Source organism: Halichoeres trimaculatus, unplaced genomic scaffold, assembly GCF_033239565.1.
Source record: "Halichoeres trimaculatus isolate MK-OKI-2021-1 unplaced genomic scaffold, fHalTri1.1 fHalTri1_scaffold_17, whole genome shotgun sequence".
NCBI classification, from domain to species: domain Eukaryota; kingdom Metazoa; phylum Chordata; class Actinopteri; order Labriformes; family Labridae; genus Halichoeres; species Halichoeres trimaculatus.
Genome location: NW_027437195.1, coordinates 1,463,644 through 1,476,753, shown reverse-complemented (window position 1 = coordinate 1,476,753; position 13,110 = coordinate 1,463,644).

Sequence of the window (13,110 nt, the reverse complement as noted above, 5' to 3'; positions counted from 1 at the left end):
TGCTGTAGCCCATCTGCCTCAAAGTTGGACGTGTTGTGTGTTCAGAGATGCTCTTCTGCAGACCTCGGTTGTAACCAGTGATTATTTGAGTTACTGTTGCCTTTCTATCAGCTCCAACCAGTCTGTCCATTCTCCTCTGACCTCTGGCACCAACAAGGCATTTTGTCCCACAGAACTGCTACTCACTGGATATTTTCTCTTTTGGGACCATTCTCTGTAAACCCTAGAGATGGTTGTTGGTTAAAATCCCAGTAGATCAGCAGTTCCTGAAATACTCAGACCAACAGCCATGCCATGTTCAAAGTCCCTTAAATCACCTTTCTTCTCCATTCTGATGCTCGGTTTGAACAGCAGCAGATCGTCTTGACCATGTCTACATCCCTAAATGCATTGAGTTGCTGGTGAGTGTAGATTGTCTCTTTGTAAAGTTTATCTCTTTTGGTATAGTTTGTCTTTTTGTTTACTTTGTCCCTCTGTAAAATTTTTCTCTCTCTCTGTGTAAAAGTGTGTTTTTGTACAGATCACTGTTTCGGTGTTGATGTTTGATCCTTTTTAGCTGCTCTTTATGTAGATCTGTGATTACTGAGACACAGAATCCCTCCTCGCATTCAAAACCAGGAGAGTCTCTGTGTTCCTCCTGCTGTTGCTCTCTGTACCTGCAGTTTTTTTCTGCTGACATCTGATTGGTCGATGCTACAAACAGAACAGAAACGAGAACAGTCCTCAGAGTAAAGTCCAGACCCTTCAGGGAAAACCGCTCCTGGAGCAAATGAGTGTTTAAGTTCCTGCTGGAGACCATCAGACCAGCAGCTGCCACGACACACCTCAAAGTGTGTGTGTGTGTGAGTGTGTGTGTGTGTGTGTGTGTGTGTGCGTGTGTGTGTGTGTGTGTGTGTGTGTGTGTGTGTGTGTGTGTGTGTCTATGAGGTGTGTGTGTCTATGAGGTGTGTGTTCCGCATGTCCCGCTTTCCCACAGGAGGACCTTCACCACTCTCTTAATGAAGTCCCAGTGTGTGTGTGTGTGTGTGTGTGTGTGTGTGTGTGTGTGTGTGTGTGTGTGTGTGTGTGTGTGTGTTGTTTTTGTACCCACTTGCCTTTTTGAGTTGTGGCCTTAATTGGGGGCCCGAGTGTCCAATTAGCAGGGAGTTAGCACGGCCGTTTGGTACGGCAAACATGTGTTGGCCGAATATAACCCCCCACCACCTCCACCTCCACCTCTCTGGACCTCCTGAGAGGGTTCAGGCTCAGATTCAGGGAGAGACAGGGTTAACAAGTATCCTCCTGATGCTTCCACTCCTCACCTCTTAGGTGAGTTTTTTCATCCTGTGTCCTTTGTTGAGCGTCCTGCATCTAGGTCACAAACAAGGATGAGGGAGTGGGTGAGGAGGCAGGGGGGTGAGGGGGGTGAGGAGGATCACTGGGTGATGATGGTGGAGGAAGAGGACAGGCTGCTGGGGAGTCCCTCGGTCCCTACTTCATTAAAACCAAATAAAAGCAGGAGGTCATTTATCTCCTTCCCTGCAAAGCCATAAACACAAATAGGCTCAGCGCCGCCCTACCCCGTCCCCCTGTCCTCCCCCCTCAGCCTGTGAGTATATATCACAGCAGATAAAGGCGGCCTGTGATGATAGCTGGTGTTCAATTGGAATGTAAGTGTAATTTGAGATTGCAGATATGAGGTGTGTGCTCCCTGTTCCTCTGTTTGCTGTTGTTTGTGTGATGAACCTGCAGCTCCTTTTCTTATTTCCTGCTCAGGGACAAACGTTACATCTCTGCTCGCCTGCTCTGACTGATGAGCTCTGCTGCTCTTCATTCTGCATGCAGGTGTGCCGGGCTGCTGACATGTGAGCCATTAAGGTGAGGACCAGGCTGTGATGGTCTACATCAAGCTGCAGACTATCCCTGTGTTTCTGAGCCCTGCGTTCTGTCAGAGCCAGATTACATTATGAAACATTTAAAATAACGCTGTTCGCACACCGTCAGCTGATGTAGACAGGGCATGAATCATAATTAAAGGAACATTATGTTATTTTTAATCCTGGGCTCTATATGTTCAACATGTTTCAGGCTCTAACAAACAGGTTTAATCACATTTCTTCAACCTGAGGTAAACGACTGACTGGATCACAGGACAGCTTCCCAAAATTTATAGAGCTCCCCCTGCTGGCTAGCTGCAGAGGTCTTAAGCCCAGTGCCTCCATGTTAACAGATGGGATGTGGTTCAAAGTGCAGTTCTCATGCTGATCAATGTTACTGTGATCACTGTATATAAAGTTTACTTTGATTAAGTTATTTGATGCTACATAAAGAGGGGATGTGACACCATGACTGACAGCTGTGTGGACCAATCAGGCTCCTGCAGCGTTTAGAGCTATGGACTCTCAGAGTAAAAAAGGAGGAACACTGGAGGAAACAAACACTAACAACAGAGACACTGAACTTTACAGATTTAGAAGTGTCCACTTCAAACAAGAATTTGTACACACCTGAGGAACACACCACACCTCTGAGACCAGGTAAAGTTGGGTTCATTTATTTATTCATGAGCCGTTAATGTCCTAGGGGTTTATTCCTCCTGTACAGACTCACTGATGAAAGATGTTGCCTGGTCTTGGTTTGTTTTGGCTTCACTTCTCTATAACAGGAGGGGGCGTGTCATCCAGCTTCATACACAGCCACTAGGATGGACAGTTGGACTGTTTTTGTTTGCAGCTAAAGGAGCCAAGCAAAAACTTCAAAAACCTTGAAAAGATTTCAGAAAACAGGAGCAGAGAGGGTTAGAGGGCTGAATCTCTGCGTTTAGGACTAAAAGCTGCAGCTGTGAAGTGGATGTTTGAAACAGTTTAAGTAGTGGGCTTTGTTGTGGCACCTGGTCCCATCATTGGTCTGTAAGAAGACTAAAGCCCTGTTTCCACCGAGTGGTTCAGTATGGTCCAGAGTCCAAAGTGAGGACCTGTGGTCGCTCTGCAGGGTGCTGCACCTCTGATGATCTCTAGTCCCTCTAATCCGAGTTTCTCTCCTCAGTGTAGTGAAATGTCTCTTTAATCACTGACTGTGTGCTGTTTACGGTCAGTTCTCCCTGTCTCTACCAGCTCCTGTTCTCTCCTGTCTCTCAGCGAGCGTCCCTCAGTGTGAGTGGACAGCGTGTCCTCCTCATTCTCACTCTCAGGTGTCAGAAAGTGAGTCTGGATCTTGGATGTCTCTGTGAACAAACCCACTCTTTCTCTGTGACCTCTGCTGCCTGACGATTGAATCTCTTCCTCACTCAGTCTCTGGTCTCCTGCCCCCTCTCCTGCCTCCACCCCGCCACCCTGCATGCTGGGTGAATAAGTGGGTTAGAGCCGGGCTGAGCTACCTGCTCCCAGGGCTGCACGGGTCGGCCGCAGCAGGACGTCCTTCTTTAAATGACATCCATATTCTCCTGAGCGTGGGAGAATATGGAGACGGGGAGGAGACGTTGGGGTCAGGGGGGAGAGAAAGCGCTCCTCTGGATGTGAACTTCAACTTGACCTCTGACCTCCCTCTGCTTTGCTCAGATATCAAAACACAGAACCATCTGCCTGAGGGAGCGGGGCAGGGAGGCGGGGTTAGTACCAGACTCTCAGAGAGCAGAGAACAGACCACAATTATCTGCCATTCTCACACACAGCCCGCTCATTTGATCCTGGAGCCGCGACAGATGGAGCGCTCACTTCCTCCCTCTCTCTCTGCTGCCATTCCTGTGCAGGGCGAGCAAGGAGGAGCACATAATGGTGAGAGAGGGCGAGGAGAGGGCAAGGAGAGGGTGAGAGAGGGCGCTGGGTGAGGCAGGAAGAGGAGGAGAGAAACCTGAGCCTGCAGCGACCTCCACCTCCTTCTCCTTTATCTCTCCATCCATCAGAACGAGAAGAGGGAGCCATAGGGGTGATGGATAAAGACATGAAGAGCGAATGTGTGTGTACGTGTGTTTGTGTGTGTGTGTGTGTGTGTGTGGGGTGGGGGGGGGGGGGCAGTTGGTGGGAAGATTGAGTTTCTTCACCTGAAAATGATCACCTTAAAACAGACCTTCTGAAACAACCTGAAACTGATGAACATCCAGGAGTGCCCTTTACAGTCTGTGGAGTCAACAAGAAGAACTGAAACTCTCTGAACTGGTCTCTGTGGATATAAGACTTCTGATCACTTTATCTTTGGTGTGTCACTTAATAACCATCATCACAGAGTTTGGACCAATCAGAATTGAGCATCTTACACAGCCAGCAGACCAGTAAGTAAGTCAGGTAATGAGATTAAATCTACTTCAGTCTGTCCTGAGTTTCCTGGTTCAGCTCTGACTGATGAGTCTGTGAAGTTCCCTCATACAGATAGTGAGTCTGTATGAAGTCTGCAGCTCCAAGGAATCCACTTTGCACTCAGGTTTGGCCTCAGGACTGAGGACTGAGGATGGTGGACAGAGGATGGAGAACTGAGGATGGAGGACTGAGGATGGAGAACTGAGGATGGAGGACTGAGGATGGAGGACTGAGGATGGAGGACTGAGGATGGAGAACTGAGGATGGAGGACTGAGGATGGGGGACAGAGGGAGGACTGTGGACAGAGGATGGAGGAGAGAGGACAGCAGGAGGACAGAGAGAGGACTGAAGACGGGGGATGGAGGACAGAGGATGGAGGACTGAGGATGGAAGACAGACGCACGGTCCCCTCTTGTAGGATCTGTTCTCTGGTCGACCGCAGCTTTGATGTCCCTAAACTCACAGACTTTCACCACAACATTGTTCTGTGGCCCCGCGGTGGGCCATCGCCCGGGGCTCCCCACCGGCCCTCAGTGTTGCCTGACTGAGCACGACGTCCCAACAGACCCGGACAACAAACTTGCTCCGCCTGGCCCTGGTCAGAGGGAGCCCTGCCTGAGGCCAGTCTAGCAGCCGGACTTTAGAGCACCTCCAGAGGAACAAAGAGCCCCCCCAGGACTGAGCGCCCCTCCTCATGACACACAGGCTGTCTGAGGGTCTGAGAGCAGAGACATGAGAGGGGGGTGGAACAAAAACAGCATGAAGAGAGATTGAAGAGGGGAGACGAGGGTTAAAGAGTCTCTCTGTGCTCTTTGAGCTCTGTCTGTGAAGAAACACAGTGACAGGTTCCACTGACAGGATCAAACCAGTGGATCAGCTAACAGGAAGGATACAACTGAGCTCAAGTCTGGCTCGGGGACTTCTGATCAGGTAAGTCATAAACTGTAGCTTAGCTAAGCTGTAGAAAATCTGCACCAATGCTCCTCCTTGTCCGTCCTTGGTATCAGCATCAGCATCATCATCACTTTTTAGTTCACTGTAATCTCTGAACACAGTGTCTGAGTGAACATGCAGCACATTACTAGGTAAACACTGGAGATTAACACCTACCTGCTGATCAGACCAGCTGCAGCTCCTCCTCACACGGATCCTGGAGGATCTGCGTGGAGGGGCAGTCTCTCCCCGTTAGTGTGTGTGAGTGACGGCTCCATAAACGGGTCACGGCGGCTAATGGCTGCCACGCTGAGAGAGCCATTAAGAGGAAATAAACCTGTGTGGACATATTTATGGAGTCATTTACACCTCGGGCCATGAAACAGCAATTAGAGGATAATCAGAGGAGCAGGCCAACAAACCGCCTGATGAACGACCCCAACCACAAGCCCACCAAACCAGAGTAGAGCCAGAGCAGAGCCAGAGCAGAGCCAGAGCCAGAGCCAGAGCAGAGCCAGCACAGAGCCAGAGCAGAGCAGAGCAGAGCCAGAGCAGAACCAGAGCTGAGCCAGAGCAGAGCAGAGCAGAGCAGAGCAGAGCAGAGCAGAGCCAGAGCCAGAGCAGAGCAGAGCCAGAGCAGAGCAGAGCCAGAGCAGAGCAGAGCCAGAGCCAGAGCCAGAGCAGAGCAGAGCAGAGCAGAGCCAGAGCAGAGCCAGAGCAGAGCAGAGCCAGAGCCAGAGCCAGAGCCAGAGCAGAGCAGAGCAGAGCAGAGCCAGAGCAGAGCCATAGCAGAGCCAGAGCAGAACCAGAGCTGAGCCAGAGCAGAGCAGAGCCAGAGCAGAGCAGAGCCAAAGCAGAGCAGAGCAGAGCCAGAGCAGAGCAGAGCAGAGCAGAGCAGAGCCAGAGCAGAGCAGAGCAGAGCAGAGCAGAGCCAGAGCAGAGCAGAGCCAGAGCAGAGCCAGAGCAGAGCAGAGCCAGAGCAGAGCCAGAGCAGAGCCAGAGCAGAGCAGAGCAGAGCAGAGCCAGAGCCAGAGCAGAGCAGAGCAGAGCCAGAGCAGCGCCAGAGCCAGAGCCAGAGCAGAGCCAGAGCAGAGCAGAGCAGAGCCAGAGCAGAGCCAGAGCCAGAGCAGAGCAGAGCCAGAGCAGAGCCAGAGCCAGAGCCAGAGCCAGAGCAGAGCCAGAGCCAGAGCAGAGCAGAGCAGAGCCAGAGCAGAGCAGAGCAGAGCCAGAGCCAGAGCCAGAGCAGAGCCAGAGCCAGAGCCAGAGCCAGAGCCAGAGCCAGAGCAGAGCCAGAGCAGAGCCAGCACAGAGCAGAGCCAGAGCAGAGCAGAGTCAGAGCCAGAGCAGAGCAGAGCAGAGCCAGAGCAGAGCCAGCACAGAGCAGAGCCAGAGCAGAGCCAGAGACCAGCTCTGAAATTTGAACAGACGGTTTCTCTGGGCTTCTGTGGGGGTTTGATGGACAAACACTGAGCAGTACAGTTCAGACAGGCTGCACATACTGAACTGTGATTGGTTAAAAGATAAGCAGATGGAAATAAGCATCAGAGACCAAGACCTAGAGCTCCATGAGTCTACAGGTCTCTGTCTACAGGCTCAGGAGCAACACATGCTGCCATCCAGGCTCCTGCAGGAAGACCTGACAGAGAGACCAGGACAAACCACACTCTGCAGGATCACAACAGCATGGCTCTGTAGGCAGTGTTCCCACTGTTACCTTGAAAAAGTAATTTGATTACTGGTTACTCCTTTAAAAAGTCACTTAGTTACTTTACTGATTGCTTGATTTTAAAAGTTAGATTACAAATTACTTTATTAATCCTACGTCCTTGGCAAAATTGTAGGATTGCGATTAAAATGAATAATAATACGAGTCTACATGTTTTGTTTTAAAGGAATTTGCAGACATTGGTAAGTGTGAAATGTTTTCAAATAAAAACAAAATATCAATGTTATACATTTCAAGTTTCAAAATACAACTAAAGAAAGTTTCTACAGTACTTTTTTGGTGCACTACAGCTCAGTCCAGTTCAATTAAGATACATTTTTTAAACACTTTGTTTAAGTATAGTTTGTGTTAAAGCTGGGGTCTGTTGATCCTGCATTTGTAATACAATAAACAAAAATAAATTTTACTGGAGTGTGGGCTCACATTATCCTTAGTACTTTACATCCTTTACTTATGTATTTAATTATTTGTTTTATTTTTTTTTTATTGCATTCATTTTTTTATTTTTGCAGTTTTGGTCCTTCATATTTTCAGGCACCAAAGTCTAAAAAGTCTGGGCACGCCCCTGCTTGCCACCTGGTGCCTCCTTGCATGTGGCCTACATTATGTTGCTCTGATCTTTAATGGATGAATTTGTTCTAAACAGAGGGTTCAGCTCATGGAATAGAGGGAGTTGCAATGAAAGACAGAACTCACCTTTCCCCAGGTAAAAGTCAAACAACTTTCTCAAGCGTTTATGTCCACAGTGCGCTGATCTCTCTGATTGATTCCTAAATGTCTGAGTCAAACATCTTAAGCAAACTGCCAATGCAGAGTGAACAACGAACCTTCATACTGCCAGCTGTAGCTGACAAACTCAAAACAGTGACTGAGTTTCTAGCTAGAAAATGCACACCTCTCCTCTTTCCCTGTGTTTACCTTTGTGTGCTGGCTGCTATTACACCTGAGTTGTTCACACGCTGAAAATATGATGAACACACAACTCCCAGACACAAGAAAAAAAGCAGAGATATTTATTTACAAGAAAAATGAAAAGAATTGTAATGCACAGTGATTTGGATAAGTAACTTTAATCTGATTACTGACATGGAAATAGTAACACATAGATTAGGCCTATTCGTTACTGAAAAAAGTGGTAAATTCACAGTAACATATTCAGGGGCATGGCTAAAATTAGGCAAACACAGGCAGTTGCCTGGGGCCCCAAGATTCCCAGGGGCCCCCAAAGCATCTCTTAAAAACTGATTTATGAAATTCTCTTCAATTGAAAGCATTTCTTTTTTCTAAATCTTACTTCACATGCTTCAAAATACATCAAAAGGCTTAATCTTTAATGATGGTTTTGGGTACTCCCCCTCCCTTCTTATTCAATGGGCTATTCCATGTTACAACACATCTGAAAATTTGATTCAGGAAGAAAGTGGTAAAAACACCCCCCCCCCCCCCCCCCGTTTTTTTTCTTATTTTCAACCAAGTCGGAAATAAAAACAATGTTGCTCTGAGATAAACATATCAGACTTTTAGGATTTGAAGGACTTAATCTAGCCCAAGAAACAGGATAATTTTCTCAAAATCAAACTTTTTGACTTGGTGATAAACATTATTGTACAAAATCTCTTTTTTGGATACATAACTCACTGGACAGGGGGTCTCATAAAAATACATCAACTTTAAAATAATAGTACCAAAAAGTATGCTTACTGTAAATATCACCTCTTTCAGTAGATTTTTTTCCAGTTTTATGTTGTGCTTGATATTTACACATTTTTTCTTTACTAAATTATTTTTTCAATATTTACCTATTGTAATGTTTTTCACTTCATCCTTTCTTGTTTGTTACTGTTACTCTGTAAATTCCCCACTGTGGGACAAATCAGCTGTCAATTGACCATAAAAGATTTCAAATCCAGGACAAAGTGGATTAAATGATGGATTCACTTTTTTCAAAATCAAACTAAAGAACAGAACTTGAGGAAATGCATTTAGTTGTGTTAAGTTACCATGTACAAGATTAGCACTGTCTCATGCCTTGATTCTGGGAAAGATACAGTGGACCCAGGGAAGGCCAGTCTAGCTCTGAGGAAGATGAGTTACAAGGACATGGAGGGCCCCATTGACTGGATTTGCCTTGGGCCCCCAAACCACTAAATACGCCCCTGAACGCGTTGCTAAGTAGCACATTACGGGCATCACTGTTTGCTCTGAAGGCAAAGCTTCAACCCAAAGTAGAGACTGGTTTTCTTTTCTCTGACTCCAGATACATCAAAGTCTCCTGCAAACTGTCTACACCAACCAGAGATCTACAGTACAATAAAAAAAAAATGACTTTGTGTGTGTGTGTGTGTGTGTGTGTGTGTGTGTGTGTGTGTGTGTGTGTGTGTGTGTGTGTGTGTGTGTGTGTACCAAGGACCTGATGGACTTGTCTTGTTGATGAGTCCTGTCCCCCGTCCTGAATGAAATTAAGCTCCATCTCGTTGTCGGCCGGCCTGAGCTGACTCTGCTGCAGGAAGAGTCACTGACACACCCACACAAACGCACACACTCACGCACACGCGCGCGGATAATCATCAGGGCTCTTTTCTGTCGCCTCCTCTGCAGAAAGCAGAGAGACACAGTGAAATTAGCGCTGTGTGTACATTTTATCATGTCTGCTATCGCCTTTTGGAAATTGCAGGTAGCAGAGTGTTTAACATTCTCTTGTCAGGCGTCCTCCTGCTGGGACAATAAATGCCTGTCCAGTTTTGCTCACAGCGGCGGCTGCAGATTACAAACAGCGGGAGCACGCCGCCGTCTGAACACAAAACCGATAAGGACGACCGTCTTCGCGCCGCCGCTCCGGCTGGCTTCTCTTCACGCCAGGAACCTGCTGCTTTCTAATATTTACACACAACTACAGCGGCAAATGTACCGTAACTTCACCCCCACACACCCCCCAACACACACACCCCCACACCTGGAGCCGCTGTGCATATTTCTGTGTTTTTGTCTTCAGGGAGCGGGGGGCTGTTTTTCTGACAATAAGCGAGGAGCGGGGGCTAAATTACAGCACAAACAGTGAAATTTTCCATCGCATCTTTTCATCCCCGAGTTTCAGGAGGAGACTGTGGATGATTGAGGCTGTTTCAGAGTTTTATTCCACTTTTTGGAGGTGAAAGATGGAGAGTTTCTGCCTGACTCTGTCAGTCTAGAGGAGGCTGGAGGGTGAAATGCAGATTTACAGTGGGAGCTGTGACAATGGAGGAGACGAGGATGTGGAGACGGGACGCAGGAGGCCTCTGACACTGCAGAGGACTCACAGCCACAGACACGAGACTGATTTCTGTCAGAAACCATGAGAGTAACTCCACTTTTTACAGCTCGTTCGGCCTTTCTGAACACATACACACACACAAACACACAAGAAACACAAGTTCCTCCTGATGATGTTTGACTCTAACATGTGAACTAACATAAAGTCAGTGATTCCCTCTGAGTCGCTTTACTCTCTGTGATGTGAGTCTTAAAACAGGAGCAGAGAGGAAACCTAAAAGTTATTCAGGACTGACACAAAGTTCAGTCTCTGATGTTTATTTGTTCCAGTCAAAAACTCTCAAGGGGGGCGCTGTGCAGGCCGGTGTAGAGGGGGTGAAAGCAAGGGCCAACATCCAGTTTAGAAAAATGAAGCCTATAGCTGAAGTGTTAAAAGTTGCTGTTTGTTGAGAATCCACTCGAGTCTGGCTGCAGAGACCGGAAACCACGTACACACCAGCCAAAAAAATCAAACTTTTACAGCATTAAAAACATGTTTACAGCCTGGTACGAAAAACAGTTCAGGTCTAAAATGCTGATTACTCCATCAGCACACACTGAGTTAATTTTTTTCTAGCACTGCAGTTTGGACGATGTTAGGATCGTCTGATTGTTCAGTCAGAGACACAGCTCAGGTCATGTGACTGCCGGGAGCCCTGTAGCTGTTAGTGTGGAGCCTCAAATGGGCGTCATATCCATTGTGGCTGCGTCTGAGACTTGGCTTTATTTCAGGTGTCGGGAACAGATGCGTGATGTCACAGAGACTATGTCTGTGTTTCCTGCAGTCTATGGGTTAAAGGTGTTAAAGGAGGGAGAATCAGGATATGGAGGTCTTAAGACTTAATGACTGAGCTGTATGTTTGCTGCTCCGACTCTGACAAACAGGGCCACTGATTGCTCCCAGGTCTCTGGCCCTGTCTCTGGCCCTGTCTCTGGCCCTGTCTCTGGCCCTGTCTCTGGTCCTGTCCCTGGACCAGTCTCAGCCTCAGTGGTGAAAGTTGTTCCTCTGGCACTTCCTCAGATCGGTGACTCACAGACCTGGTCCCTGCAGAGAGCAGGATGGAGGATTCCTCTCTCTGAGCTCTTTGGACCCTGACACCTGCCTGAGCGGTCCCTTAAATTTGAACACTTTGGCCCCCTCCCACCAAAACACAGACAATTGTCACAAACACAGGAAGCCTCCGGCTGGGAAACGCTTATCGAGTTATTGGCGTGCAGGCTGAGTGGGGGGGCGGGCGGGGGCTGCTCGGGGTGGTTAGGCGACTGCTGTGAGGCGTTCACAGTCCGACCGCAGCAAACAGATGGACAACAACTTCCTGCGGGGCCGGGCGCTGGATGACACGCTGCGCAGGAGGAGAGCGGCCAGGGTGGGGTGAAAGTCTCCCCCCCCCTTCATGAGGAACAGAGAGATGCTGCTGTTGTGTTTAAGAGCTGTCCTCTTCACCCCCCCCCCCCCCCCCCTCCACCACCACCACCACCACCACCACCACCACCACACACACCACACACACAAACTCACACACACCTATTTGCTACCATTATGTACTGCTGCCCCCTACTGTCTGTGGCGCCCTGAGGTCAGTCTGTGTGTGTGTGTGTGTGTGTGTGTGTGTGTGTGTGTGTGTGTCGCAGGGAGAGGGGCTTTTTACCCCTGAAGAGGCTGGAACAATCGATGGAGAGCCAAGAGCCGCCACAGGGGCCCCTGAGGGTCTTCACAGCACTGATATTAGTGATGATGTCTTCCTCTGGCGCATGTGTGTGTGTGTGTGTGTGTGTGTGTGTGTGTGTGTGTGTGTGTGTGAGGACAGCAGTGGATGGAGGGGGATTGGACGTGTTGGCTCAGAGACAGAAGGAGCTGGTTGGACTTGAGTTCAGCTCTGATGAACGAAAGTTTGACTTGTTTCTGGAGAACTTGGAACCTTCACAGCAAAGGCTTTCACTTGCTCTTTTAATCAGGTTCACCTGTTCACCTGCTCGTTAACTTAACATCTTACCGGCCAATCACAGGGCAGCAGCTTGACATGGTGAAGAAGAGCTGGTGGAGTTAAAAAAAATGCTTCTGGGTGAAGAAGCAAGGTGATTCAAGAGACTCTGAGTGTGGGGTGGTTGATGGTCTGAGAATCTGACAAACTGCTGATCTACTGGGATTTTAACCCGCAACCGTCTCAGGCTTCACAGAGAGGAGGAGAGAAAATACCCAGTGAGCAGCACTTCTCTGTAGGGATGGGTCCTGAATTAGGTACTTCTATAGGTACCAACCTAATTCTGTCTGTAGTACTGGGTACCAGTTCACATAAAATCAAAAGGTACCATGTTTAGGTACCTAAACACATCCTTGTGACAATGAGGGAGTGGAAGAGAAGGCAACTTTCCATACCGGACATAAACACAGCATTAAAGCTTATATACTAAAGAACAACTATTGAAAAAACGTGAAAAACTTTATTACACAAATTAATATTTTAGTGCTGTCAGGAGATTAAAAAATAATCTAATTATTTACTGGATTTGTAATGAATCAATCTAATTAATCAAATTTTAATCTCATATCTGCTTAAGGCCCCCAAATAAAGAATTTGAATTCTGTGACATTACAAAACTGTAAAGCATAACTAATCAAATGAATACACAAAGAAAAGAAGATTTGTAAATCCACATTTTTTCAACAGACCAATATTAAAATGTTTGTGTTCACTGCCATTGACGTCTGTAGTGGTGGGGTCTGGCAGAGCCTGTCAATCAAATTCCTGCTCATAAATTACTGTGAGTGAGAGCGGTGTGCTCTTTGGATGAGAGCTCAGCATGGATATGAGGAGATGTGAGATGACAGAGACATAGAGAGACGCTGCAAGTCAGAAAAGTTCAGGCAGCTCACGCTCCAACTGAGGATG